General features: G+C 40.7%; 1 long non-coding RNA gene across 1 annotated transcript; it reads right to left on the bottom strand.

The window, feature by feature from the left end:
* Positions 1–23,513: 23,513 nt before the first annotated feature.
* Positions 23,514–24,495, bottom strand: LOC121699827. Its single transcript, XR_006027048.1, has 2 exons — positions 24,230–24,495; positions 23,514–23,734 (listed from the first exon to the last, which is right to left on the bottom strand). It is a non-coding gene; the product is annotated as an uncharacterized LOC121699827 (long non-coding RNA).
* Between the last annotated feature and the right edge of the window lie 2,517 nt (positions 24,496–27,012).

Consider the following 27,012-nt stretch of genomic DNA (forward strand, 5'->3'; position numbering starts at 1 on the left):
GGAAGGTTAAGTTTAAATTGAACTTTTTTTCCATTCTGGTCCTTATCTGAAATAGATTTATAAAAAACAACAATTATCGATATCGACTGATATGAAATACTTGAATTCTTATTCAATACTTGTTGGTGCTCCTTGTTGGTGCCCCCCACCCAATCCTCCCCCACCTTTTTTAGGCAGCCCTTGCCACTTAATCTACTAAACCCCTCTTCTACTGCACTCTTTACCCCCCCCCCCCCCCATTAATGCACAAATAGGCTGACACCAGACATAATTTCACTGCATTTCTTACTTCCAGTAACTATATGCATGTGACAATAAACTTGTATCCTTGAAATCGTGATACAGTTTTCAGCCATATCGCCCAGCCCTAGTTAGGCGGTGCGTTTCCGATAGGTTTACTACTGTTCTTTCTTCTAATGGGCCCTGTGTCGAGCTTGCGATCGTTATCGAAGTTGGTTTGTCATCACTGCCGTTTAATTGGGGAAGCCAATGTTCCATCATTGCTGTAGGCTAGATAAGGAAAATGTCAAAAAGGAAACGTCAGCGACCACAGCTTGCGAGCGCGAACACAAGCGGGCTGAAATGGGAAATTTTCCATCCGAAGACTGTTTCTGAAAACGCGGAATGACACACTGCAACGAGTTATTGCTGCGTTAACCCTGTTCGGTTCCACTTGGATGTGAGAAATCTCACATATGAAAAATATAAAGACAAACCTGCGCTCGATTTTAGGGCAATTTTGTGCAAAACTGTCACATCCATAACGCCAACACAATGCCATGGTATTTAGTTGGCGTTAATGACAGTTTTGCGTGGAGTTGCCCTTTAAATGGTGACAGCCTCAATTCTTGCATGAAACTTGAGCCAGCCAATGTAGTCTTTCAAAAATCTTTTCCAAATCTTTCCAAAGTCTGTCAGTGTAAGGAGGGCTTAAGTGGTGGTTCTTTCCAATTTGTAAAGCCCTCCTTACACTGACAGACTTTGGAAAGATTTGGAAAAGATTTTTGAAAGACTACAGTCTCAGACCCTCTCACATCTAAAGACAAGTAGTAGAGTTTTAAGTCACAGACTATGATTTTGCAATGACTAGGGATCTTGCAGGGTCACTATTTACAAGACTGCAACTAGATTCCTTTAAATTATTACCCATCGTGCAATAGATAAACAGGAACTGAAATTATAGCCTACTAAACTCAAAGTTGTATTTTCGTGTTTCTGCAGCATTGTTTCATGCGTGACATCCCTAACCGTTATAGAGTTGTTCTGTCACGTGGAAGAGCCGACTAAATATGTATAAGAAATAACAAATATTGTAAGAATAATAAATAATCATATAGGCTACAGCTGTCGCCTACTTTGCCCCTTCCTGTTTGGTGTTGGAGAGAGGTCACTATTGGTTTTTATATTGTTCACGTCACTATTTGCATGAGCCACGACTAGAAAGACTTGTGTTTGATATTATCGCAACGGCAAAACTAGAAAAAGACTGACTCTTAAAACCGCTAAGATTGGCACCTTACACTTAACGATCTAGTCTGATTTCAGTGCAACTCCCATGATTTCTGTCCGACTTTGGAAATTAAGTCGCCGACTTAATCGTACCAAAATCGTACAATGTAAGGCCGCCATAAGTTGTCGTATGGACAAACTCCAGTATTCTCATATAAGCTTGCGATTCGTGGTCACATTGGGGTTGGCCGGTTTAGTGGTTGTTTGTAAGGTTCCCACGATTTGTCGGAGGGGGGTGGTTCCCGTATTGTGTCGCCTGATGTGATAACTTCGGCTAGGTGGTGCTGTGTTTTTAAGTAAGTGTGCATTGCTCCAATGAGCTTTTTGAACTTCCGGTTATCTTCAAACGTCATTTTGAAATTCTGCGGGGACAAAGAGGGGGAAGAGTTAGAATCGAAAAAAGTTTTCTTACTAAATCAGAATATCCAACGGTTTTGTGAGGGGATGCCATGTGGGAGGGCTAACAGATTGGGCAGGCCTCCCTGGATGCCGAGATTGGCATTCATACGGCACCTACCCATTCCCTCCAGCCCTGAAGGGGGTGGAGGGCTGGGGAGGTGTGGGTAGCTACAATAAGCGTTGTTGTACATTGTGGTCTGGTCCTGTGTCAAAATGTGATTCAGCGCCAGGATTCCAGCTAGGAGACGAGACGTTTATTGTAGCGTTAGAGGGTTTAACCCTTTCGTGCCAGTGCCGAACATTCCATTTTTGGTGCTGGATGACCTCCTTACACAAAAAACCTTATTTCTTGAGTATAATACATACCATCAATGGGATATACATACCATTGTAATCAGAAGGGTCAGTTCTATCAAATGATGTAAAATACATATGGTAATGTTGATATAGTAATGAACAGTCTTTGAAAATCCTCTCCAAATGTATACCGAAATTCGTTAAAATTGAATTTCATTCGCATAAAAATGAATTTTCACCATATTTCTATACGAGATAGAGAAAAATATAGAGTGTATGACATGTTCAGCAAGTTGTGGGCTATTTAACAAACAAGACTGAATTGGAATATCATTAACCTTTCAAAAGTTATGATAAATTAAGTGATAAGTGTAAAAAAATGCAGGAAACGGGATTTAGAATGTTGACAGAATTCACATTCTCTTTCTCACCAAAAACATAAAAGTATGCATAAAAACTAATAATGAAGTCAAACACAATGGTTTAGATTTATTTGGTCCATAAGAATAAACCATTTATTTGTATATAAGCAAATGCTACAGTCAACAATAATGATATACAAAAGAAAAACATGTACCTTACCAGTAATACAGGAAGTAAGTATACTGTATATTTATTGAAGATCAATTCTGAAGAGACATAGAATACATTTGATACAACAAATACAACTTCCTTATATAAATTAGTGTAATATGAAAATGATATACATCTATAAAATGTATTATTTATGAAAAGCTAGGAATACAACTTCAACATCACTCAAAAATCAATGTGTCTAAACATTTGAAAGTGGATTACATAGAACAAGCCTGTTGAGAATAAACACATACACACATATACACACAAACTCACACACACACACACACACACAGAGGAGGATAGGGAAAGGTGGGGTGGGGAACCTGAAGGTTAAACACAGAAGACCTATGACTCATAACGAAACGCATCCCCTTCTGTAGAATGCCAAATCTGACAGCAATTTTGTTTACCAAAAAAGCAGTCACCTACCACTAAACTCCAGGCCATACAAGCTACTTTAGTGTTATTATGTATTGTTTTTATAACAAAGCCAACAATTTTTCTTTGGCTCCTGCTGTACAGGAATATGTACTTGATGAAAAGACGACAGAGTAGTAGTTGGAGCAGCTGAAGGCGAGGCTGAAATTTTGACAGAAATGCCTGCCAGCTGTTGTGATAGATTTTCGCCAGAGTCTTTCTGGCTGTAGCTACCAAACCTAGGTTCAACACCAGATTCTGCATTGCCAAACTTGAAATAATAAGAAACTACTGAAACAGCAATGTCAATGGAGAAAAAGTGTACACAATATGTATTTCTCATTTGGTCAACGCTCCATGATCCCTTCAGAGACTTGGTTCCCCAGTAGCAATGGATATTAGGGAGGGAAGTGAAGTCCCATGTCAATGATCAATCCCAGAAAACTGTGAAACTCTTCTGGGGTCTCTTCGTCCCATGCCCCTGCACTGTGTGTTTGCATATGACGGCCTACTAAGCACAACCTCCCACCCGTTCCGGTTGGTAAAACCACATATGCCTGGGACAACAACATAAAAATCAACATAACAAGTCTATTTCACAGTGTTTTAGTGGCAGTCTACACCACCCTACGCACGCCACCTAAATCTATACCTTCTTCCTCCATCCTCACATGGTCTTCAACATTGTGAGCGCAAGCTCATCAGCAGTCAGCTACCTCTTCAGGCCTGCAAGGAGGTCTGTGTAGGTCTTGTCATCCTCCATCTGAAACAACAGTAAAATCATACAAATGTAATACATTTATTAATTTAAAAAATAAAATCACAAAACTACAGATGTGTGCGTGTGTGCACATACATACACAAGAAGAGGTAGCCTAAACTATTGAAGCATTTTGAGTAACTCAAAAATATTTAGAAGTATGAAAAGTCATTTTATTACACATGGGTTTAGCTACCCTAAATCTGATTGCCTGGCTGGCATTAAGATAAAGACAGATTACATTTCACCTAGTAACTAACTGCTTAAATGCAATAATGACATTTCTGACATAATATGTGATTTCACATCATGTTTTCTATAAAACTACATATTGAGAAGAGTAGAATATCAGGTCATGCCATCTTAGAAAGTGTTGAGACAAGCACGTCTGATGTTTGTCATTTAGAAGTTAGCAAGGTAAAACAGTTCACTACAAACTGCCTAGCGAGGTAACAACCCGATGAGAGGCAATACGTTAATTAGCACTACATTTCTGACAGAATCCGTGATTTCACATCTTGTTTTCTACAACTACATTGAGAGGAGTAAAAATATCGCTCAACTTATTTCATGTAAGAGAACGCAACTTAGAAACGCGGCGCCCATTGATTTATTCAGCTTTGGTATGCTATACTGACTTGCCAATATAACGCTTACCTAACAAGCAAATTGGTACTAGAAAACAAACTTACTTACAGGTTATATACTAACAGGTTTTTAAATGAAATTGTCAAATGAAAATAACTGATATCAAAAGCAAACGAGAATACTGCAAGCAGTTCAGAGTAATGCAGCTAGCTAAAGTTACATGACGATGCACTTAGCCCCCGCTATGCCATAATGTTGACGCTGATGAGAAAGCATATTACTGTCAAATAACATGATTTTATGACTACAAATTAAGATTAACCATAACTAGAAACGATGTAAAATATATATTACCTCAGTTTATCCAGCTGTGTGGTTTCCAGTCGAGGTAAACTCCAACGAAGTGCAGGTGGCATCTGGCGGTCCATGTTAAAATGTACGACTGAAGTGAAACGTTTTTCTCACGACTCATCTTCAAGTATCCAAAACATTTCGCGCCATAAACCCCTTAACCAATCATATCAAATTGAAGCTTATGTTGTCAGCATTACGGGGAAGATTTCAGAAATAAAATCAGTCATTGGACAGCTGAGATATTAGATGATTGGTCATCGTTAAAATTTTAACGAAATTAGAACGGTCGGGCTTGTAAGGGTTAAGGTTTTGGTCCATCATAGTTTTAAGAAGATTGATTTCAGATTAATACTAAATTAAGTCCTCATGATAAAAGGGGGGTTTGTTAGAGGTCTTTTTTTTGAGGAGAGGGTAGGTGAATAGAGGGCCACCAGACTGGGCAGGCCTCCCTTGGTGCCAGAATGGGCAACCTTAGATTCACCTACTCAACACCCCAGCCCCATAAGGTGGAGTGGAGGGTCAAGGAGGTGTAAAGAGAGAAAGTTGATGGTTGGTGAACAGAGGAAGAGATTTTAAAGCAACACCAAAGAGTTTTTTGTATCTTAAAATAACGTTTCCAAAATCCTTTCAGTGGTTCATCAACTCGTAACAGGGTGAACGGCAATTCTGCATTCGCTTTGCGGCCCTCTATCGGCTATAACCGCACTATGTAAGTTTGCCAGATCGGGAGCAGATCTGTAGTTCGATGGAATGAGACATAAGAAACTACAAATTTGACTTGCATCTGATGTTGCAATACATGGTACTTTTATAAGTCATGCAACATATTCTACCTTGTCTGTGGACATCGTTATTTGCAAAGCTGGTGCTGGATAAACAAATAGCGTGCGTGCAACAGAGGGAAAGTTCTTTGGTGTTGCTTTAAGTTGGTCCTAAGCGATCTTATCACTAGGACTAAGGTAAGAAGGAGTTGTAGAGTTCTTATGGGTCTATATTAGAGGGTCGAGATAAGTTTCATTAGGTTTTAAAGGTTTTTTTTTTTTAAGGAAATCAGGCAGTGTTTTGTGCAATGTAAGGTAAGTATAGTATTGTCTTATACACATTATTTTGTATAACTCGCCATACGGTAAGTATTGTGTATATATTGATAATAATTAAGGTGTGTTCCTATTTAGGTCACAATGTACGTATCCTTTTGGGTTCTCAAGAAGGGTTTATAGGAGGAGGCAACATTGCCTTGACTGTTCCCATCATAGACCCATTTTTTGTATATGAATGTAGAAATTAGAACTCCTAAAAATAATTATGATAATATCTATTATTCTATCTTTTTTGTTTTTTGAAGGTACAGAGAAGTGGCTAGTGGGTTTGTTCTAGTTTAACAGGTTTGCTTTAGTTTAACAGGGAGAGCCAATGCTGGACCATGGCTCTTCCTGTAGCTGGGGTCCAGTGAATTTTATCCCAGGTTGTACCAAAGGTTTCTCTGGGCAGTGGGGGGAGCCTGAGACATGTTCTCCTAATTGAACCATTTAGGTTATCTTAAGTTGCTTCTGGTTTCGGGCCTAAGACTTTGGCTGTAGTTGTTGTCAGGCACTCTGATAAGGGCGTTCGGGAAGGCAATTTTGGACGCTTCAATAATACGGGAGAGTTGGCTGTCAAGAAGCGATGGGTTGCCCTGATCTCTGTTGTTTAAACCAAAGGATAGGATGACCTTTTGGGTTTGTGGGGATACCGATGTCTTGTGCTTCAGGATATGGGTGGCATGGGCCATCAGTGCCCCTGGATAGCATTCCACCTGGATCTTATCATCTTCAATCCTTGGAATCCTGTCCAAGTTTGAGTCCCCCAAGATGAGGAAGGGTCTTCTAGGGTCCAGTGTGAAATTTTGATACTTTTGTCCATAATGGTCATGCCTCTCGTATAGATGAATGGAAGCGTTTGGGTTCCCTTCCTTCAGGTCACTGGGGAATTGAGATATTCGATATTCTACTTTTTTTTTTCAACCCTCCGCGTAGGGAATACGCTTCTGCGCTTTGAGGCCTGGGTTTTGGTGGGCGTGTCTTGAGTGGATATGGCAGGAGTGGCCTCCTTGAATCTATCCCCTTGCTCATTAGAGAAATCCTCATCAAAAATGAGTTGGAGCTCTCTGTCCATGGTAGGGGGTAGGGCGTTTGAAGACTCAGGGACAGGAGCCTGAAAAATTTGGTTCCTCAGGTTGGGTTTAGGGTTCTGGTTTGGATCAGGACTTGGGCTGCTGGCCGTCAAACTGGTTTTTGTGGCCCGGCTTGGGTTACCCATTGTGAGGTCAGATATCGGGTCCCGGTTCGGGTTACTGGCCATTGCGCTTCCTTTTGGATCCCGGTTTGGCTTGTGGGTCAAAAGGGATTCTATCCCGGGCCTTTTATGGCCCAAACACTGTTCTTAGTTATGCAGGGCCAAAACCGGCCCAAACCGTTTTGCCAATCATACCGCCAGGACTGCAGGGCAATCATACCGCCAGGAATGCATGGCCAAAACCAGCCCAAACCGTTTTGCCAAAAGCACGCCAGAAAGTTGCCAGAAAAATGGCACTGCCAATGGTAGGATGGCTCAGGAGTTCCAAAGGCGCGAGATGGGATGGCTCAGGAGTTCCATGGTAGCGAGACGATTGAGGGGCAAGATGGTAGGATGGCTCAGGAGTTCCAAGGGTGTGAAACGGCTGCAGAGAGGCAAGTTGACTAGGCGGAGATATTTCTGATGAGGCAGAGGTGGAATAGAAGGCGCCTTAGGGAGGTTTGCGCTTCACAGGCTCCTCGTCAAACTCCTCCTGACTCAAGGAAGCGCTGGTCTTTGAAGAGAGAAAAATAACAAAAAAAATGTACAACCCTGTAGCCATGTAAGGCCCATTTACACTGCCTACTATGAAGAGACCCATCTATAAATGAAACTATAAAACTGAAGTTAAAGTAAAACCAAGTACCCCACATACTATTTTTTTTCAGTGCTACTTCTTACAGAAATTTGGCAACTTAAATGCTTAAATCTTTTTACATGCCTTAGTTTAGAGACAAACATAATGTAGACCAGGTGTGTCAAACATAAGATTAGGCCCGCCAGCAGGTTTCATGCAGCCCTCCAGATGTTCTTGCGTAGGAAGGGAAAATTAGAAAAAAAGGATAATCTTATCCAATTGTCTTCAACAATGTGTAATAAGCGATATTTCTATGATTTGATAAATTGCATTAATAAAAAGCACTATAACCATTGTCAGGAAGGAAGAGGCTGAGAAAACTGACATGGAAATAGGGTATTTCAAGAGAAAATGAGCAGTATATGATAGCAGTACATGATTTGTACTTGCTTATAAGTGGGTATAGTAGAAGAGCATATCATCAAACAACAATCTGATACCCATGCAGAAAAATTATGACCATGACAATGACTGCCCCTACAAGGTCTCATTCCAACAAATCCAGCCCACTACCCAATGAGTTTGGCCCCTGATGTAGACAATCTGAGTGCAACAATCATTATCCTGGATTCAGCAGATTTGTGACATACCTGCTTTTTCTTTTCAGAGTGTCTATTCGTACGAATAGCCTTGGCCACACAACTGGGCTATTCACACCCTATTACATAACAACAAAAACATGTTGCTTGCGTACCCAAAAAACATGGCCAACATTCATTTTTTCGTCAGCAGAAAGTGAAGAATTCTGAACGGTTTCAGCACTAATATCTGTTCAAATTAAATTTGAGATGGAAAAGTTGTGTTTTATTTTCATAATCTTTGTTCAGTGAACACATACAACCGTCAGTTTGTTAGCTAACAGAAATTTCGTGAATATGACGTTCAGGCTTATAAACTATAAGTTTACCTGCAAACCTCAGCAGTGGTCACAGGGAAGGGCTGGCACGCGGGAGACCGGGGTTCGATTCCCATGTGATGCGTTTTGGCAGAGTGAGTGTGCATGTGTACCAACATCTCTGGAAAGAAGGCGCGCAATTTGAACAAGAAATCGGTTCTCAAACGGAAGTTTTGATTGCAACAATTAGCTAGTTCATGCACCAGGGTGTAAATAGCATATACACCAGGGTACGAATAGCATCCACTTCTAACTGTACATTGATGCAAACAGCATACCTTATTCAGAGTGTCTATTACACAGCTGAGCTATTTACACTCTGTTATGTAACAACAAAAAAACATGTTGCTTGTTTTAAAAAAAAAAAAAATATTACATTGTGTGATCAATATGCCAGATTAAATGCACAGGGGTGCAAATAGCATACACTGATATTTGTACCAGACGAGGTACTAATAGAACACATTGCTGTGTGGACCGGGGTACGAATAGCATACATTGATATTTGTACCAGACGGCAGGCTTTCCCGCAGCACTTTGCAGTCAAGGCAAAACATGCCTGCCGCCTTAACTACGTCATCAAAAAAAAAGTAGTCCACCGTGTTACTGTCCTGATTTCTCCCTTTCATTCCAAACCGTGACCAACAGCAGTCTCTCTTCTCCGTAGAACGCATTAAAAACCTGCCATAAATCGAAAAATAATCAGTTTTTATAATCTTTACGTGATCCGAATCAGAGCTGGTGAGCGGAGCCGCGCAAATATCCCACTAGCTCTCAGAATCAGCCACAGCTCCGTTTACTTGTCAGGTGTGATGAAATGTGTTCATATTCCACTTTTTATGTCATAAACTTTGCAGGAAAGGTTTTGTGGTAGGATTGTCCAATGGTCAAGTTGTTGCTTCAATTTGTGTTTTAATTTATGCGGCGTACCGATGCTGAGTTCGTCAGTTTTGCGCACATTTAAAATGTTTAGCCGACCGCGTAATTTGTCATTTTCGTTCTATAAGTTTCACTTTTCATGTCCTGAATGTAACATGCCTATGATAAGGCTTTATCAGGCAGGGCTGGTTCTCCCTATACGCACACTATGCAAGTTGCGTAGGTCCCCGCAAGTAAATTAAGGCCCCCTCCCTCGACTCCCCTTCAGTTAGGCCTAGTCAAGCTAGTGACAGACAGGTATACAGTTATAGCGACAGTGTCTCATAGGCTACATTAAGAAGGTGAACATTAAACCGAATTACCATTCAGGGCATGAGAAACGGAAGAAGAAACTTCACAAGAATGAACAGCGGGAACTGCAGTCGGGTACATTTGTGTTCGTTCCATGGTTTGATGTCAGCATTAGCCTATATCTCACCAGCGCGTGTTGCTGTCCTATTAGGCCTACGGGCAGTGAATCCTCTGATCTGTCTGCGGCTTGCTTGCCAGCCTTTCCCATGTCACAGTACATCGCAAAGTTGTGAAATATAATCGCATATTCCGTTTTTTAAATGCGGGCGACTACATTTATATAACCGCGTCTTTAAATGCGTTCATAATAACGTGCAGCTGGGGATGAAACTAGCTGTTTTTCGGCAGAAACACGAACCGTCAACTAATCGGTGATTTCACTCGTCCAATACATTTTTAAAAGAAGTAAATGGTTTTACAATAATTTCAGTCAAGCTTTAGTTGGTTTAGATCATAGACTGTATATATAGAACTACAGTCTATGGTTTAGATGGCCTACAACTGAACGCAGCCTATGCCAAATGGAAAGTAGCCTAACGTATTGATTTGCTGCATACTGGACAATAGATGCCTAATGTATTGATTTGCTGCATACTGGACAATAGATGCCTAATGTATTGATTTGCTGTGCTGCATACTGGACAATAGATGCCTAATGTATTGATTTGCTGTGCTGCATACTGGACAATAGATGCCTAATGTATTGATTTGCTGCATACTGGACAATAGATGCCTAATGTATTGATTTGCTGTGCTGCATACTGGACAATAGATGCCTAATGTATTGATTTGCTGTGCTGCATACTGGACAATAGATGCCTAATGTATTGATTTGCTGTGCTGCATACTGGACAATAGATGCCTAATGTATTGATTTGCTGTGCTGCATACTGGACAATAGATGCCTAACGTATTGATTTGCTGCATACTGGACAATAGATGCCTAATGTATTGATTTGCTGTGCTGCATACTGGACAATAGATGCCTAATGTATTGATTTGCTGCATACTGGACAATAGATGCCTAATGTATTGATTTGCTGTGCTGCATACTGGACAATAGATGCCTAATGTATTGATTTGCTGTGCTGCATACTGGACAATAGATGCCTAATGTATTGATTTGCTGCATACTGGACAATAGATGCCTAATGTATTGATTTGCTGTGCTGCATACTGGACAATAGATGCCTAATGTATTGATTTGCTGTGCTGCATACTGGACAATAGATGCCTAATGTATTGATTTGCTGTGCTGCATACTGGACAATAGATGCCTAATGTATTGATTTGCTGTGCTGCATACTGGACAATAGATGCCTAACGTATTGATTTGCTGCATACTGGACAATAGATGCCTAATGTATTGATTTGCTGTGCTGCATACTGGACAATAGATGCCTAATGTATTGATTTGCTGCATACTGGACAATAGATGCCTAATGTATTGATTTGCTGTGCTGCATACTGGACAATAGATGCCTAATGTATTGATTTGCTGTGCTGCATACTGGACAATAGATGCCTAATGTATTGATTTGCTGTGCTGCATACTGGACAATAGATGCCTAATGTATTGATTTGCTGTGCTGCATACTGGACAATAGATGCCTAATGTATTGATTTGCTGTGCATACTGGACAATAGATGCCTAATGTATTGATTTGCTGTGCATACTGGACAATAGATGCACAACGTAAATTAGGCCTACATGAAGTATTAACATGATTATTTAAAATAGTCTACGTATGAAAAAATATTGAAGGGAATCAGGGGGATCCAGCTCAGTAGCCTATCCTATGTCTTTGACAAGTATAGCCTACTGACACAGGTGAAGAACAGTCAGCCTCAGCCAGTAGGCTACAAGCAACCAGACCCTTTAGAAAAAGAAAAAAAAACTACATTAGCTTACTTCAAGTGTCAAACTGCAGATTTTTGAGTATCAAAACTGCAGGAAATGTATTTTGGACACAACAAAATGGCATTGTACTGTATTTTACTGCAGAAATGCAGTATTTTGGACTTGAAAATACTAGGCTACTGCACTATAGTTGCAGTATAACTGAACTGTACTTCGAAAAAAACTGCAGTTATTTTTTGTAATGGGATATGTACAGCAAGCATCAAAAACAAGCAGGCCAGAACCTAAAACTGGGCATTTATAGCTGTGAAGGTGATTCACACACAATTATTTTTATTTCTCCTAGTCCTTTATGGGGAAAACCACTATATTTGGTACTTTTCTGTAGAAATCCTAAATGGGGTGGGATGATTGTATTGGGAGCACTGAGGTGTCAGATGCGACTGTCAAAAAAATGGTTACAATTTGGCCCTCAGAGTTCAGGTTGGAGGGGCCCTTAGCAGGATTTTGCTTACCACCTTGGGGTACTAATAGGACACATTGCTGTGTGCACCGGGGTACGAATATAATTCACTTCTTATTGCACCAGGGTACGAATAGCATACACCCTTTTCTTTTTTCTGGCCTCCCCTCCTCTGCTTCTGACTTGGAGGTCTGTGTCATCTTCTGCCCGGCGAAGTTTCAACCTTGCCTCACTAAAGCTATCTGTCAAGAATGGAAACCAAGTGAAAAACAAAGCTTTACCCAAACCGGTTTTAGTGTTGTGAGATTAGATCATGATTGTTATATATTAAATCATTCGGTTCTTGTAATGTCTGCGTCCCAGTGTCAACTTTACATTACAAAAAAAAAACAAATATTACACTTAATGGCACCAGTCATAAACATAAAAGTGTCATTAATGTTGTGCGTCATGCTAATAAGGCTCACTCTTATGTAGACACCTTTAAAGTGTTAAAGTGTAAAAAACTGTGGCTTGATTTAGTTCACCAATGAACAATGGATTGTTGCTCTTGCTTTGTAAAGAATCCTGATGTCATAACTTGTCCAGGTCTCCTTAGGCATCTCACAGTTCTTGATGGCCTTCAACATGGCATCGAGTTTGTAGTTAGGCCATTTACAAGTCTCTCCTTCTACCCACACACACCTGGCACCACCTCCACTTCATTCGTCTTAACGAAGCTCACTATGTAATACACTGAGGGTTGGGGGGTGGGAGATTTAAAGTTATTTTAGATGTAAAGGGGAAAGACAACAAAACTGCCCTGTTCCCCAAATAGCATCCTGAAATATTTTAATACGTCATTCAGCCTTGTACATTTTAAATCTGAAGACAAATTTGACACTACAAAAACTCCTACTTCATGAGAATCAACTGGGTAATGAATGAAATGTCTCCATCTTTGCAGATTCACGGTAAATGATGTACTCCTGGCCTTTATAGACAATAATATTTTCCACCAAAGCAACAATCTGCTTGATTCTAACACAATTGTCTCCTTCTGTAATTCTGACGTGCACATCATTCACTACCAGTTCTCTGAATTGTAGAACATCCCCTTCAAACAAGTCTGGTACAGGCCCATTTCTATGCTCTATATTTACTTGCATTTTTGGCCACTTAACATCAACGCTAGGTTTTTGGTTGTGAACTTCAGACACTCTACGGATCACCTGAGTTAGAAGGCTGTGTGGTTTCCCGATAATTTTTTTTTTAATGTACACAGGTAATTTTCAAATGGAAACCCAGAGATCACATCTAAATGACCATGAATCTTTACATCATCACTAAGATGAATCAACCCATGTATATTGTAGACAACAAACTCAGGACCATACAATTTACTGAAGTGCTCCACAAATGACACAAGTAACCTTTTCGCAAAACCATTCAGAGCTGAACAAAGGCGGGGATTGGCTTTTAAAATAAAAAGTTGTTATACATTTCCTTAGGTAACACACCCCTAAGAATAAGAGGACCGGAGTACAGAAGGAACCGCCTGAGTTCAGTTGCCTGACAGACCATACCGATACCTGCTTCAAGTAGAGGGGAAGCTGCTATGTAATGTTCCTCATCTGTGCCCCTCGCAAATTACTCATCAGTCCTATCAGCAGCACACCTCTGGGAATGTCATGTGGTGACGAGCATAAACACCTGGCTGTAAACACTTATCTCATCCTGCATAACCTGAATGGCCTTTCACCTGTTTGATAAAGGCTCTAGCAGGAGCATCGCAAATTACCAAACTTACCTTCAGAAACATGGTTTTTGAGCCTATGATAAATTCCTCTCTCAGCATTGTCAATTCTTGAACAAGGGCACCAAGATACTCTTGCAATGAAGTGGGTTTAGTCTCACCATAGAACAAAGCAATTAACAGTGGCCTGCTGGAAACAATCTTTGTGACGCAACATGCCTCATGCTCACATTGCTTTGACTGTGCAAGAAGGCTGCGGTACATCAATTATCAAACAACGCAAACTTTGCCTGATCTCATGAAGGCAGTAATTTTTAAAAAGCCCAAAACTAAATAGAAAACATGTCAAACTCAAATTTAGAATTAGGCTGGCTCATCCCTCATGTACACTAGTAGGCAGAATGCAACGGGAAAATGTCTGCCTCTTGCATTCTTTAGGTGACCACCAGACAGAACGACCGGTGTCATCTTGACCACGCCATGCAGTGTTAATAGACACGAAGTAGTGGCTTTTATACGGATTTCTTCAAGCAACCATTGAATACTCTAAAAATGTGCATATGCTATTATAATACCAATAAACTGCATACACCATATGCAATTTTCTCATTAAATTTTAGTCATCTGAACTGCCATGACCGTCTGCCTGGTGCTCATGAGGGCAAGTTAGGATACAAAAAAAATCTACTTAACAAAGACGTTTACATAGCCGTTACGTAAAAAACAGAATACAACTTACCTTACTTTTAGTTGGCTCTTGGTAGTCACAGGTGAAATGTACAGGAATATTTGGTTTTGGTGAACATGCTAAACCTAGCAGCTAGCTAAAGTAAGTGCTACGGTCAGGTACAACTATTCAAAAAAGGGACAGTTTAATGCTTCTCATATCATATAATGCCAGTTTACATGGAACTTACCACCTACAATACACAACAGACTACACTCTTCAGGGTTGCCATCCATTTTCCGACATCATACACAAACCAAACAAATGTCAGAAGAATCCAGAAAAGGTCCAGATTTTGCTATCTGGGATGTAATTTGTGTTTTTTTCCGTGGTGCTAACTATGGTCGTTTCCTTCATAATTTTTAGGTTGCATCTGTTCCATTTTATGGCTACCTTCCAGGCCTCCCTCCAGTCATTCAACCGCAATCTCCTTTTCTGCTTTCTTTAGATTCTCTAAGTAATGGTCCTCCATGATTTGTAGGCTGTTGTGTAGCTAGTTCCTAGCATTTCCATAAAGCATGAGCTCTGTGGTTTCATTGGGGTTGGCCGGTTTTATGGTCGTGTGTAAGACACCCATAAAGCCATGGAGAGATGGTGGTTCCGGTGTCGAACTATTCAAGATGGTGACGTTGGATAAGTGGTGATGCATTTTAAGGTAGATGTGCATCGCTCTAACAAGCTTTTTGAAGTGCTGGTTTTCCTCAGACATTTTGAGATTCTGCGGGGACACAAAAGAGGATTAGTTATGTATTGTACGAAACCGGAGTATCGGGCGTTTTTTCGAGATGCCGTATGGGAGGGCCACCAGATTGGGCAGGCCTCCCTTGATGCCGGGATTGGCATTCATACGGCCACCTCCCCAAACCTCTAGGTCCCCTGTAGGGGGTGAAGGGTCGGAGAGGTGTGGAGAGCTACGAACATGATTGAGGCTATCGACGATCCTCATATAACTCCAGATAGGAAGGTCCTGAAATTCATTCCTACTGATCATTTTGTAGTGAAGTTTCTTTTTAGACCACTTCCGACTTCCTGTGACAACCGGAAGTGGGTGAAATTCCATTTTTGTCGTTAAAAATCCTTATATCTGGAGAACGGAAGGTCATAGAGACACGGGGACGGTCAGGCGGCTTCTTCGTGGCCTGTTTTGGGGAGGCAGAAAAGAAACAATTTGACCTATGACCTTTCGTTTGGGAGTTGTAGCCGATTGATGTTTTCCTATTGAAATGAATGGGTCCAAAGTGGGTTCTGAAAAAAGGTCAGGAGTACGTTTCAGAGCATTTGGAGTCTCACCCACTTTTTGTGACACTTTTTTTTGTGAATCGACAGAACTTAGAAAATTACCGCCCATTTCGTTATTTGTTAATATCTCGAGAACCGAAGAGACTCGAAACCAGGATTCACCTCTCATAATTCCACCAGTTTTCCAACAGTACCACCCACGAGTTTCTACGACGTACGGTTCCCGAGTTACGATTTGTTTAAAAATGCCGAACTTTTCTACGCATATTTTCCGACGTCATACAATGTCGTGGTACCATTGGAACAGGCGTGGTCGATTTAGTGGGGGTAGAACTTGGTTTCAGCTATTTTTTCTTTTAAAAAATAGAGGTTATAAATAGGGGTGACTTGAGTGGCATTCAGAGTTACACAGACCTAGTAAGCAGAGCTATTGGGTTAGGCATTGTTGCTATCAAAGCTAGATTCCACAGAAACTGGACCATGTAAAGCTTCTTGTCTCCCAAGCTGCTCCTGATATTTTGGTCCTCTCTGAGACCTGGCTGAAGAGTGACATAAATGACTCAGAGGTGGCATTGAATGATTTTAATATTTTTAGAATTGATAGACCTAGTAGAGGTGGTGGTGTTGCTGTCTATACGAAGTCTTGTCTTAGTTCACATTCCCTTTATTCAGTCTCGGTGAAAAATAGCTTTGAGTTTATTGCTCTAAACGTCTTTTATGGGCAGAATAACAATGCCTTGGTTATTATAGGGGTTTATAGACCACCCTCAGCCACTATCAAGTCACTTGATCAGTTGGCTGACCTAATATCCTCCTATGGTGAAAGTGAAACTATTATTTTAGGGGATTTTAATATCGACTGGTCCTCGGCTGCCTCAGGTCACTTGAAAGAGGTCACCACTAGCCTTAATCTCACCCAACTCATCTCTGAACCTACAAGACCTAACCTTCTAAACCCCTCCAAGTCAACTACTATAGACTTAATTTTCTCTAATAGACCTGATAAAATTACTGCAACTGGGGTCTTTGACCCAGGGGTCAGTGATCACTGCCCCATTGTTTGCATCAGAGATACCCATCTCAAAAAAGCACCGTCTCGGTTTGTCATTAAAAGGTCCCTGAGACACTTCAATGAACAGGCTTTTATAAATGACCTGTATAATAGCAATATCAATTGCATAACTGAGTTCATGGATGTTGACCTAGCTCTGGATTGTTTTATAACTACTTTTAACTCTATTGCCATGCCCCCCTTAAAAAGTTTAGGTTAAAGAACAGATCAAACCCTTGGTTTACATCAGAACTATCTACTATTGCCAGGAATAAAAGCTTGGGCACACACAAGGCGCACTAATGCAGCTTCTGACTGGACATATTTTAGGCAAATTAGAAATAAATTCTCAGCTATGGTGAGACAAGCTAAATCTAATTACCATCTTAGTATGCTCTCCAGTTCCATTATTGGGTCCGTTTTCATGCCTGTTCTAGACTATGGCGACATCATTTATAGGAATGCCTCTATGTCTTCTCTCAAAATCCTAGACGTTATATACCACTCAGCAATCAGGTTTGCTACAAGTGGTTCTTACAACACCCACCACTGCACGTTGTATGCCACAATTGGCTGGCCCTCGCTTACTGAGAGACGCTTTAAACACTGGATTCAGTTTATTTATAAAGCCATCATAGGTAAACTCCCGTCCTACATCTCCTTATTATTAAATTGCCACTCAAGTGCTTATCAGACCTGCTCCAGCAGTTATTTCTTACTGACAGTTCCCAATGCTCGCACCGAGCTGGGTAAATCAGCTTTCTGCTTTGATGCCCCCATGTCCTGGAACTTAATCCAACGCACCCTTAAACTCGAGTTATTAATACCTTTAGAGCAATTTAAGGCTTTGATCTCAAACCTCCCCACTCCAGTTTGTAACTGTTTTCTCTAAATTCTATCTTTACTAATTCTGGTTTTACCTTTTATTTATTTATTTATTTATTTTATTGTCTTCCTTATAAAGTGTGTATAGGTATACGTGTGTTTGTGTTTGTATCCACATTTGCTATAGCTTGTGAATATGTTTGTTCTATAGCTTGTGGGTATGTATGCAGGTTTGTTATTGTTGTTATTGGTCAGACTACCCACAGCCTCGACTGGCTCATGCATAACCCTTGTTGTATCTCGGCTGCATTGAAAAAGAGGGTTGCCCTCAATGTAATCCCGAGAATGTTAAATAAAGGTTTCAATCAGATCATGGATTTTGAGGATGTGGAGACTAGCCACATTATCACGGCAATTGAGAACTGCAAGAACCTGCAAGTGGCCTTGTGTGAGGCTGAAAGTGTGGAACTGTTCTTGCAGTCAGAGGCATGCATCCCATTGCATGCGGCTACAATCAGCCAGCCAAGGGCATTTTTGAAGTCTGCCTTCGACATAGACAGCATTGTAATTGAGCTGGAGAAACTTACAGCAATCAAGGCAGGCGTGTCTTTCCTCTATTTGCCCGAGAAGCTGAAAGTAACAAATCACTATTATCTCCACAGGAAACACCTGAATCTTCGGGCATATTCCGCCAAAGGCCGGAGCGCATTGCGCAACTGCTGTGGCATTGTTCTCAGCCACATGGATGGGGGATTGTTTCACCCACTTCCGGTTGTCACAGGAAGTCGGAAGTGGTCTCAAAAGATGTGTCTCGAAAAAATGATCAGTAGAAATAAATTTCAAGACGATCAGACCTTCCTGTCTGGAGCTATATGAGGATCAGGACTTCTCCTGATCCTGTCTTTGCCCCCTATACCCTAACCCTAACACACACTAAACCACACCAAAACACACTATAACTATATACAACCCTAACTCTAACCCTAACTAAAAAACACGACTTACGGATGCCAATTATTAGGACTCACTCCATATCCAGAGCACTCCACTTCAGTTGCTGACAGAACCCGGCTGACTGACTTCATAGCTGGGAAGTCCTCAACTATCAGCTGCACTTCTACCAGCTCATCTACAACCTGTGTGTCTTTAGGTCGTGGGGCTTCCTTTTGGGGCTGGGCTGGCAACTTCTTGAAGAGTCTGTATGGAACAGACTTGTGGAGCTTCCTCAACCTCAGAGCAGTAACATTCTCCATAAGCTCGTGCCCTTGAATTAGACGCTTTTGGTGGGTTGATTGTGCAAGGGGCATTTCTCGAGCTAGGTCCATGAGCCGGTTATATTCTATGAACTCACCGTTCATTCGAAGACTCCAGCCTGCAACCTTGCTGCCCCACCATCTTCAGGCATGAATCTTGCAGATGCTCCAACCCTTAGTGGGTTTCACTGGACGGCCGTCCAAAGGCGTTTGCACGTTGATACACTCGTGCATCCCTAATGCGGTATAAGTAGGGCACGAAAACCCTAGCAGGTCCTGGAGCCCAAATCGGGACCACAGTTGATGAAGGTCCTCATCCTTCGCATTGATGTCACAAGCGAAGTGTGCTGACATCCCACTTACTTGATCCAGGTCCAGGAACTCTGTTGTGAAGCAGCTGTCCTGCTTTTGACCGAACCTGGTGATTGCGGCAACCACCACAATGTGGTCATCACTACTGTTTGCATGCTCTACAGCATGCTGAAGAAGGCCCATGATGAACTCAAGGTCTTGTGGCAAGACCTCAAAATTGGCTCTTTTGCCAAGGCATTGCTTCATCATTGACACTCTTCTGAGGTCTTTCGCAGAGAGGAGCTGAAGCTGCTAGGGTTAGGTGAGGGGAAATTGTGGGGCATCATAGCCTAGAGTGCGCTGGCCAATTGGGTTGGAACAGACTGGTGCTGGGTGTGAGGGAAAACCTGTCTTGTGTCAGAGGGTATAGGGCTAAATACCACCGATGGCACCCCCTGCCATCTTTTCTTTGGCCAATATCTCCGGCTCCGAAGGTCCTAGAATTGACTTCCTGTGATAACCGGAAGTAGAAAAACCGGAAATAAACTTTAAAATCGCTGTATCTCGAGAACAGAGACTTCGTAGAGACAAGCGGACAAGTCAGGCGGCTTCCTCGTGGCCAGTTTTGGGGAGGCGGTAAAAAAATTGACCTATGACCTTTCATTTCGGAGTTATAGCCATTTAAAGTTTTCCCATTGAAATGAATGGTGAAAATAAAAAATTCCAAGAAAGTGTATAGGAGTATGTTTCAGACCATTTGGAGTTGATGGGTACCCACTTTTTGTGACACTAATTTTTTTCACTAAGGGTTTAACTATGATCTACTAATGTGGTAGGTAGAAATACTAAGTTCTGTAAGTATGAGTAAGTAATAGATAATTGTTTGGAACTCTTTGGTTGGGCCCAGGCCCATAAGCCCCAACACCACGGCAAGGTAGACTTCGGTTTTTCTTTTTTTTTGCTTTCACAAAAATCACCACCACCATAGAACACACCAATACCACACAAGTCACGTTGAAAACATCATGCTAAACTACACCTAACTGCTACAGAGTGCAAGAAAACAACTAAACTACACCTAACTGCTACAGAGTGCAAGAAAACAACTTCAGAAGAATGAAAAAGAATGTATGAACCTTTAGCTGTCTAAGTTTGCACATGCTTCATCATCAGTCTTCTCTTTTTGGAGAATGACTCAAAGCTTCGGATTACCAAGCTTTTCTTCTGGCACTGCTTTACATAGGCATTGTATGCCTGTCTGTGAGACAGAGTCTGGTCAGGGTTTATAAGGTCCAGTTCAACTGAGTTATATATCAGGTAGACCGTCTTTGGAAGGACTTTACTGGCGGATTTCTGAACCTCAAGATCAAGCTGAACCAAGTCTTCAGGCTCTCTCTCCCGGTGAGTGAACTCCCTCTTTAGTACTGGGCGGTATACCGGTTCACGCCGTATACCGGTGTATATTTTCATTATGATATGAATTTTTAATATACCGCCATACCGGTGTATTTGATTACACAACGTTTGGAACGCTGCGCCGTGCGACAATGTTTCAGATGGGAATTTTTTCACACGCACGCATGGTGCCACTGCGAGGCATAGTGAGGGTAAACACAAAACACCTTCAGTTTTTCTCCTGAAGTATGACCCTTAAGGCTTAATTTCTCCTTAGGTAAGGGGTTTATTTAAGGGTGTTGCACAGAATACCTTAAATTGTTTCTTTAGTTAAGGAAAAACGTTAAGGGATACTGCATTGAAAGGGATTTACCATCACGAAAATTCTAATGAGATTGTTCAACAGCTGTAACTAGCTGGCTAGTAGGTGATGTCGTTAGTTAGCAACCCACCGAACACAGTGAAGTTTAATGATCTTATCATTCATCTCACCTTAAGAATATTCGCTGAAATTATCCAGGTAGCAAGCAAGTAAATGTTATAGACATTCACTGAGCAATACTAGCTGGCTAGTTAGAAATGATCCTGACTGTCATCAGTGCACCAAAACGAACATTTTTGTTAATGTTTTGCCTAGCGAACCGAACCGAAGCTCATGGCAACAACAAGACATCCAACATCTAACGTCATGTAAACCACACAATAACAATAAGGAATCGTGAGCTTAGAATTATAAGGTTCTATCTCCGTTTAGGGTAGTTCTGAGATATTGAGCATCAAAGTTTTTACACCCCAGCTGGCAAAACTGTTATGTAGTATAATCTACTATTATAGCTCAACAAGACCATCACCCTACAGCAGGGATGTCAAACTCAGGCCCGCGCTTATTTGTAGCCCGCAAGGTCATTATTCAATCTGTATTAGAAGTGGCCCGCCACGTAGTTTATACAGCGCATCCATATCTGAGCTGGCCCGACAGTATTCTCCTCAGCGCATCCACGTTAGAGCTGGCCTAGCACGCTATTCTATTCAGCGCATGAGCGCAGCCCAGGGCAACGCAGCCCATCAAGTTGCTACATACTGTACATATAGTGTATCATACACCGATAACACTTCAAATCCCAAAATGCGTTGCATCGTTAATGCCGCCTTTTCTGTTCATAAACAAAACACGTATCCATGCAACCAGACAAACTATCAACGAAAATTGCGAAGCAAAAGATTGATAATCGGAGCTTTCAAGATAGGTGGGAAAACGATTATATGTTCATATTATTCAAGGACAAATCCGTTTGCTTGGTATGTGGATTCACCGTAGCTGTCACTAAAGAGTACAACATAAAACGGCACTACGAAACTAAACATGAAGACAAATACAAAGATCTGGATGCGAAGCTTAAGCTACAGAAAGTGGGAGATTAAGGCAGACAAGCCAAGTCACAAAGTAATGCTGCTGTAAAAGCGAGTTTTACTGTTGCACAGGATATCGCGCACGGCCATTCTCAGAGGTAGAGTTTGTTAACTGTTAATAGTTACAATTACAATTTTTATAATTGTTAAATGTTATTTACAATTTTTATAGTTCACCTGCAAAAAATAGGCCAATATATTTTTTCTATTCAGATATTCAATATATTTTTTCTATTAGGCTATATTCAGAAATGCCTGCATTCTATTTTTTCTTGTGTGTATACAGTTTTAATTCAATAAAAACATTGGTTATTCAATAAATGTTGAGCTTGGCCCGCGTCATACTCCCAGTTCTTAATTTTGGCCCCCTGTGAATTTGAGTTTGACACCCCTGCCCTACAGGTACTTTGAGGATAGAATATCAAAATCCTGGCACATTTGGAAATGGGATTTTTTAAGATGGCCCAAATGGAGATAGAACCTTATAATTCTGATAGCTCTGATTCACTTCGGAATTATAAGGTTCTATCTCCACTTTTACAAATAAAACCCTACATTTCAAAGAATAAATGCATATAACCATTAATTTGAATCAATTTATACATTTATAATACAAGCACACAGCTTGTAGTATATAATATAATGTATAATAGTATAGTATACATCAAAGCCAAGCAAGTTTGTAAGAATTTTTTTTTTTTTTTTTTCAAAGTTCAAAGTACATGGAAATTTAAAATTACAGCTGAACAAAACCCCCACCCCCTCTCGGAAACATTTTAAAAACTGGTCATTTATTTCATTAAACTATGACACTTTTTATTATTTATTATTCTGTATGTCTGTTTTGTTATGTATCCGTCTCTGCTGCCCTGGCCCTGGGTGTCTCTGCTACTGTCCCTCTCGCTGCTGCTCTGGGAGTCTCTGCCTTTCCTGGCATGGCTGCAAAAAGTAATACAGCTGAGCATCACAATAGCATTTACAGGAAAGTAACTAATGGTGAGACATACATTTTGCAGAATACTCATATAATCATCTATACCAGGACAATCTGCATGGCTTAACTGGTACTGGACCCACTGAGGCACTGTCCAGGACTACTACCATCATTTTCCTTATGAAGACTGAACAGGATAAACAGTCAAATAGGCCTATTGATTAAGTACTTCTTAGTGTAGACACTGACAGTGGCATGTTTGCCTACATAGTAGTGTCTGAAAACATCTGTGCAACTCGAGCATCACTGCCCATCAAACCTGCAAAAACATAACCCCAGCAGTAGCCAACAGAAGCTAAAGATTCTTTATTATTACATGATCCAATATTATAATAATGTGTCAGTTTATTATTTTGTTTTATGACACTGATAACATAGTTTGGGTATTTTACAAACAAAGGCATGGTAAATACAACAGAAATTCCACCCATCTATAGAAGTACCCACCACTAGATACTGTCCTCTTTGCCGCTCCCACTCCCTTTGGAGGACTTCCACCACTATCATCATTTCTGTAACAAAAAACAATTTAATTATCATCCTGATATAAATGGGGCAACTTTTATCAATATCCAATAATCTAGCAATCTTAAAAAGCTAGTTAACTTGCATTTATGGAAGGGGAGTAAGTTAGAAATTGGCATTATGTTAGGCTGCAGTCATTAAGACACCAATAATCTAGCTAGTTTAAAAAGCTAGCAGCTAGCTAGCTTGCATTTATGGAAGGGGAGTAAAGTTAGAAATTGGCGTTATGTTAGCTAAGCTGCAGCTGCCCATCTACAAGGATACAAGGATGTTTATTTGTCACATACAGAGATTTACAGGTGCAAAACTGTAAGCGAGCTGTTGGTGAGCTATCAAGCTAATTCTAACGTTTGCTAGCAAGCTAATGTTCGCTAATGCTAAGCTAGCTAGCTAGCTACCTTGGCAAACAAGCTGGTTTACATTAGATAGCTAATGATTTGTAAATTTAGTATTATATACCAGCTCTATGTGCTTCAACTTACCGATCTCTTCTAGTGGTGTCTGTACATTTAAGTCTTTTGGTCGCCATCGCCGGCTTCAGATGTCCAGGGCAGGCTAATGTCCAGCCCTTAGCTCTGTGTCCAAGCTGTGGGATTTGATTGGTCCGTCTGTGTTCATTCAGGGTTTTGATTGGATATTGAATCTACTGGAGATAGAACCTTATAATCCCAACTCGGTTTATGTTTTGTGAGATGGAACCTTTTTATTTTATTAATAACTAACTAAAAAATATTTTGTATACAAAAATAACATCACACAGGCATTAATAAACACCTAATGGATCAGATTATGTCAAAAACTCAATTTCGACCAAAAGTGGAGATAGAACCTTATAATTCTAAGCTCACGGAATGTTTCTGATAGGCCTATTTGACAGAGTAAGCATATTAGCAGAGAGCTTTTATTTTAAGGCGAGACACGGCAGGTGAAAACATCGTTTTTTCATGCACTGGTCAATTTCGAGATTTTGGGCTAATTTGCTACCTTAGCATGTATTCTTTCACACTACTACACCAACAAAGCCCGATTTACACATTTAGGTGTTTATTTCATTACATTTTGTCTACTCGCGCCTGTATATTTCTCCTAAATTCACCAAAAGTTACTCTTCTAACGTTTCATGCTCTACCGCGACCGTGCTACAAAACATAACATGTGTAGTACCGTTGGAAAGCTCTGTTTTTCCTGCATGACGTTGTGCTATCCAAATATGGACACTTCCTTTGTAACCGCAACCAATCGCGAAAGTTCAAAGGCGAGTCTAGGCTGAGAACGGAATCTCTTGGCTGTGTTCCAAGGCTGTTTTCTCAAATTGAGTTTTTCTCATTTTCCAGTAGAAACATCTCAGCCTATGTAGCACCTATCTACACCAAACTTTCCAGATATACACTTAGCAGTGTTCTGAAGATATTTACAGAGGGATTTGTTAATAAATCATTCCTGGCCTGATTTATGTGACATTTTAATCAAAAATATATGGCAAAAATCGATTTTTTAAGGCTATGGACAGTATATTCTGATTTCCTAGGTAATGAAAGCAGATATCCTGAAATCCCTCTGTAATTTTATTTTTATCTAGTATGCAAACAAAATGAAAAAATAATTTTGTACCTGGCTTTATCATATGTTCAGATCTATCTACCGAAAATATATGCATATTTGCCCATATTTAATGAGATAATGCCTAATTTGCATAATTAGACATTCGAATTTCAAAAACTTCTAATACATTTTTTGTTCATACTTGTGTAAGTAATCAACTGAGGAAGTTTCATGGTGATGTGTATTATTTTAAAATTTTACCCTATTCACCTGTAGTGTCTCGCCTTAAATTGTATAATTTTCAAAAAAGTATAATTATTGCAAGTTGTACTACTTTTTGTATTGGTTTTATACAAGATGTTTGTGAAATTTGCACGGTAAAGTATTTTGACTGCAATTGTCTTATCATGAGTGGCTCTTTGTAAACAGCATAATTTTCTGGGGCCATGCAAAACTGCATTACCACTAGTGTGGAGTTATTCTACATCATGACAGTAAAATAGACCATCCTTAGTCAAAGTACTGCAGCAATTCCTCTCTCAACCTGTAGAAAATGCTGTGAACATCTGATTATGCATGGAAAAAAATACCGTCATATACCGTGAAACCGTAAGAATTTTGAAAAATACCGTGATATAAATATTTGGTCATACCGCCCACATCCCTCTTTTCATTGCTCTTCATTGATGATAAAGGAGCAGAAGATCGTTTCATCCGGTATGGAATGGTTTTGTGGAGCTTCCAGACTCGCAAAGCTGTGACTTTCTCAAGGAGATCCTCCCCCAAGACCAGATGCTTTTGCAGTGTGAACTGCGCAAGTGGCATGTCTGCTGCTAGCTCCTTCAGATGCAGGTAATCAATGTAATCACCATTCATTCGCATACCAATGCAGCTAAGGAAAGTCACCTGGGTCAGCTTTTGGGCGTATCATCAAGTCTATACTTCTGCAAGTTATGTGAGTATAAGAGACCTCTGCGCTCCATTTCAGTGCATATGTCTCCTGCAAGACTTGCAATTGGGCTTCTTTCGGAGGTGCTGAACTGGCAGAATGCAATGCCACATAAAGGTTGGCAGTCCTATAGACATTCTTATTTTTGTGTTTGTCGAAGTGTCCAACCTTTGGGAAATAAGTGAGCTCAAGCTCATGAAACCCCAGAGTCAGACACTTGACGACATCATGCCCACCTTCTGTAACCATTTCTTTTTCTCTGTTAAAGGTGTGAGGGAATGCAAAGTTGAAGTTTTGGCCAATTTGGTCAGCCAAATTCAACAGTAACAGCCCTCATTAGTTTTTTGGCCTGCAGCACATTCCAGGGAACATACGCTGGAGCTGTGTTGTAGAGATCTGCTAGAACCACACGGAGCATTGTTATAGAAGGAGCAGCATCCAAAACATTGGTTTGTGGAAACAGTCTCCTGACTCTCAGAGCAAGCTGCTGGTTGCCTGACCATGTCGACACAGGGGGAGGATTGTCACCCACAGAGGCACTGTTGAAAGGGGCTAACCCTATGAAGCCCCTAGATTTAGTTATGCTCGTTTCACTGGTTGTGGAAGTGCCCAAGGATGCACTGTAGTGGGTATCATGGTGTGACAGTGGATGGCCAAAGACAAATTCTTCACATGCTAGCTCCAACTGAAATGCCTTCCAGGATGAAGCACAACCTCCTCTGCCTGCCTTTTCAACAGCAAGGTCAAGGAGATAAAATACTTCAATACATCATT

This window comes from Alosa sapidissima, chromosome 24, assembly GCF_018492685.1.
Source record: "Alosa sapidissima isolate fAloSap1 chromosome 24, fAloSap1.pri, whole genome shotgun sequence".
In the NCBI taxonomy this organism is placed as follows: domain Eukaryota; kingdom Metazoa; phylum Chordata; class Actinopteri; order Clupeiformes; family Clupeidae; genus Alosa; species Alosa sapidissima.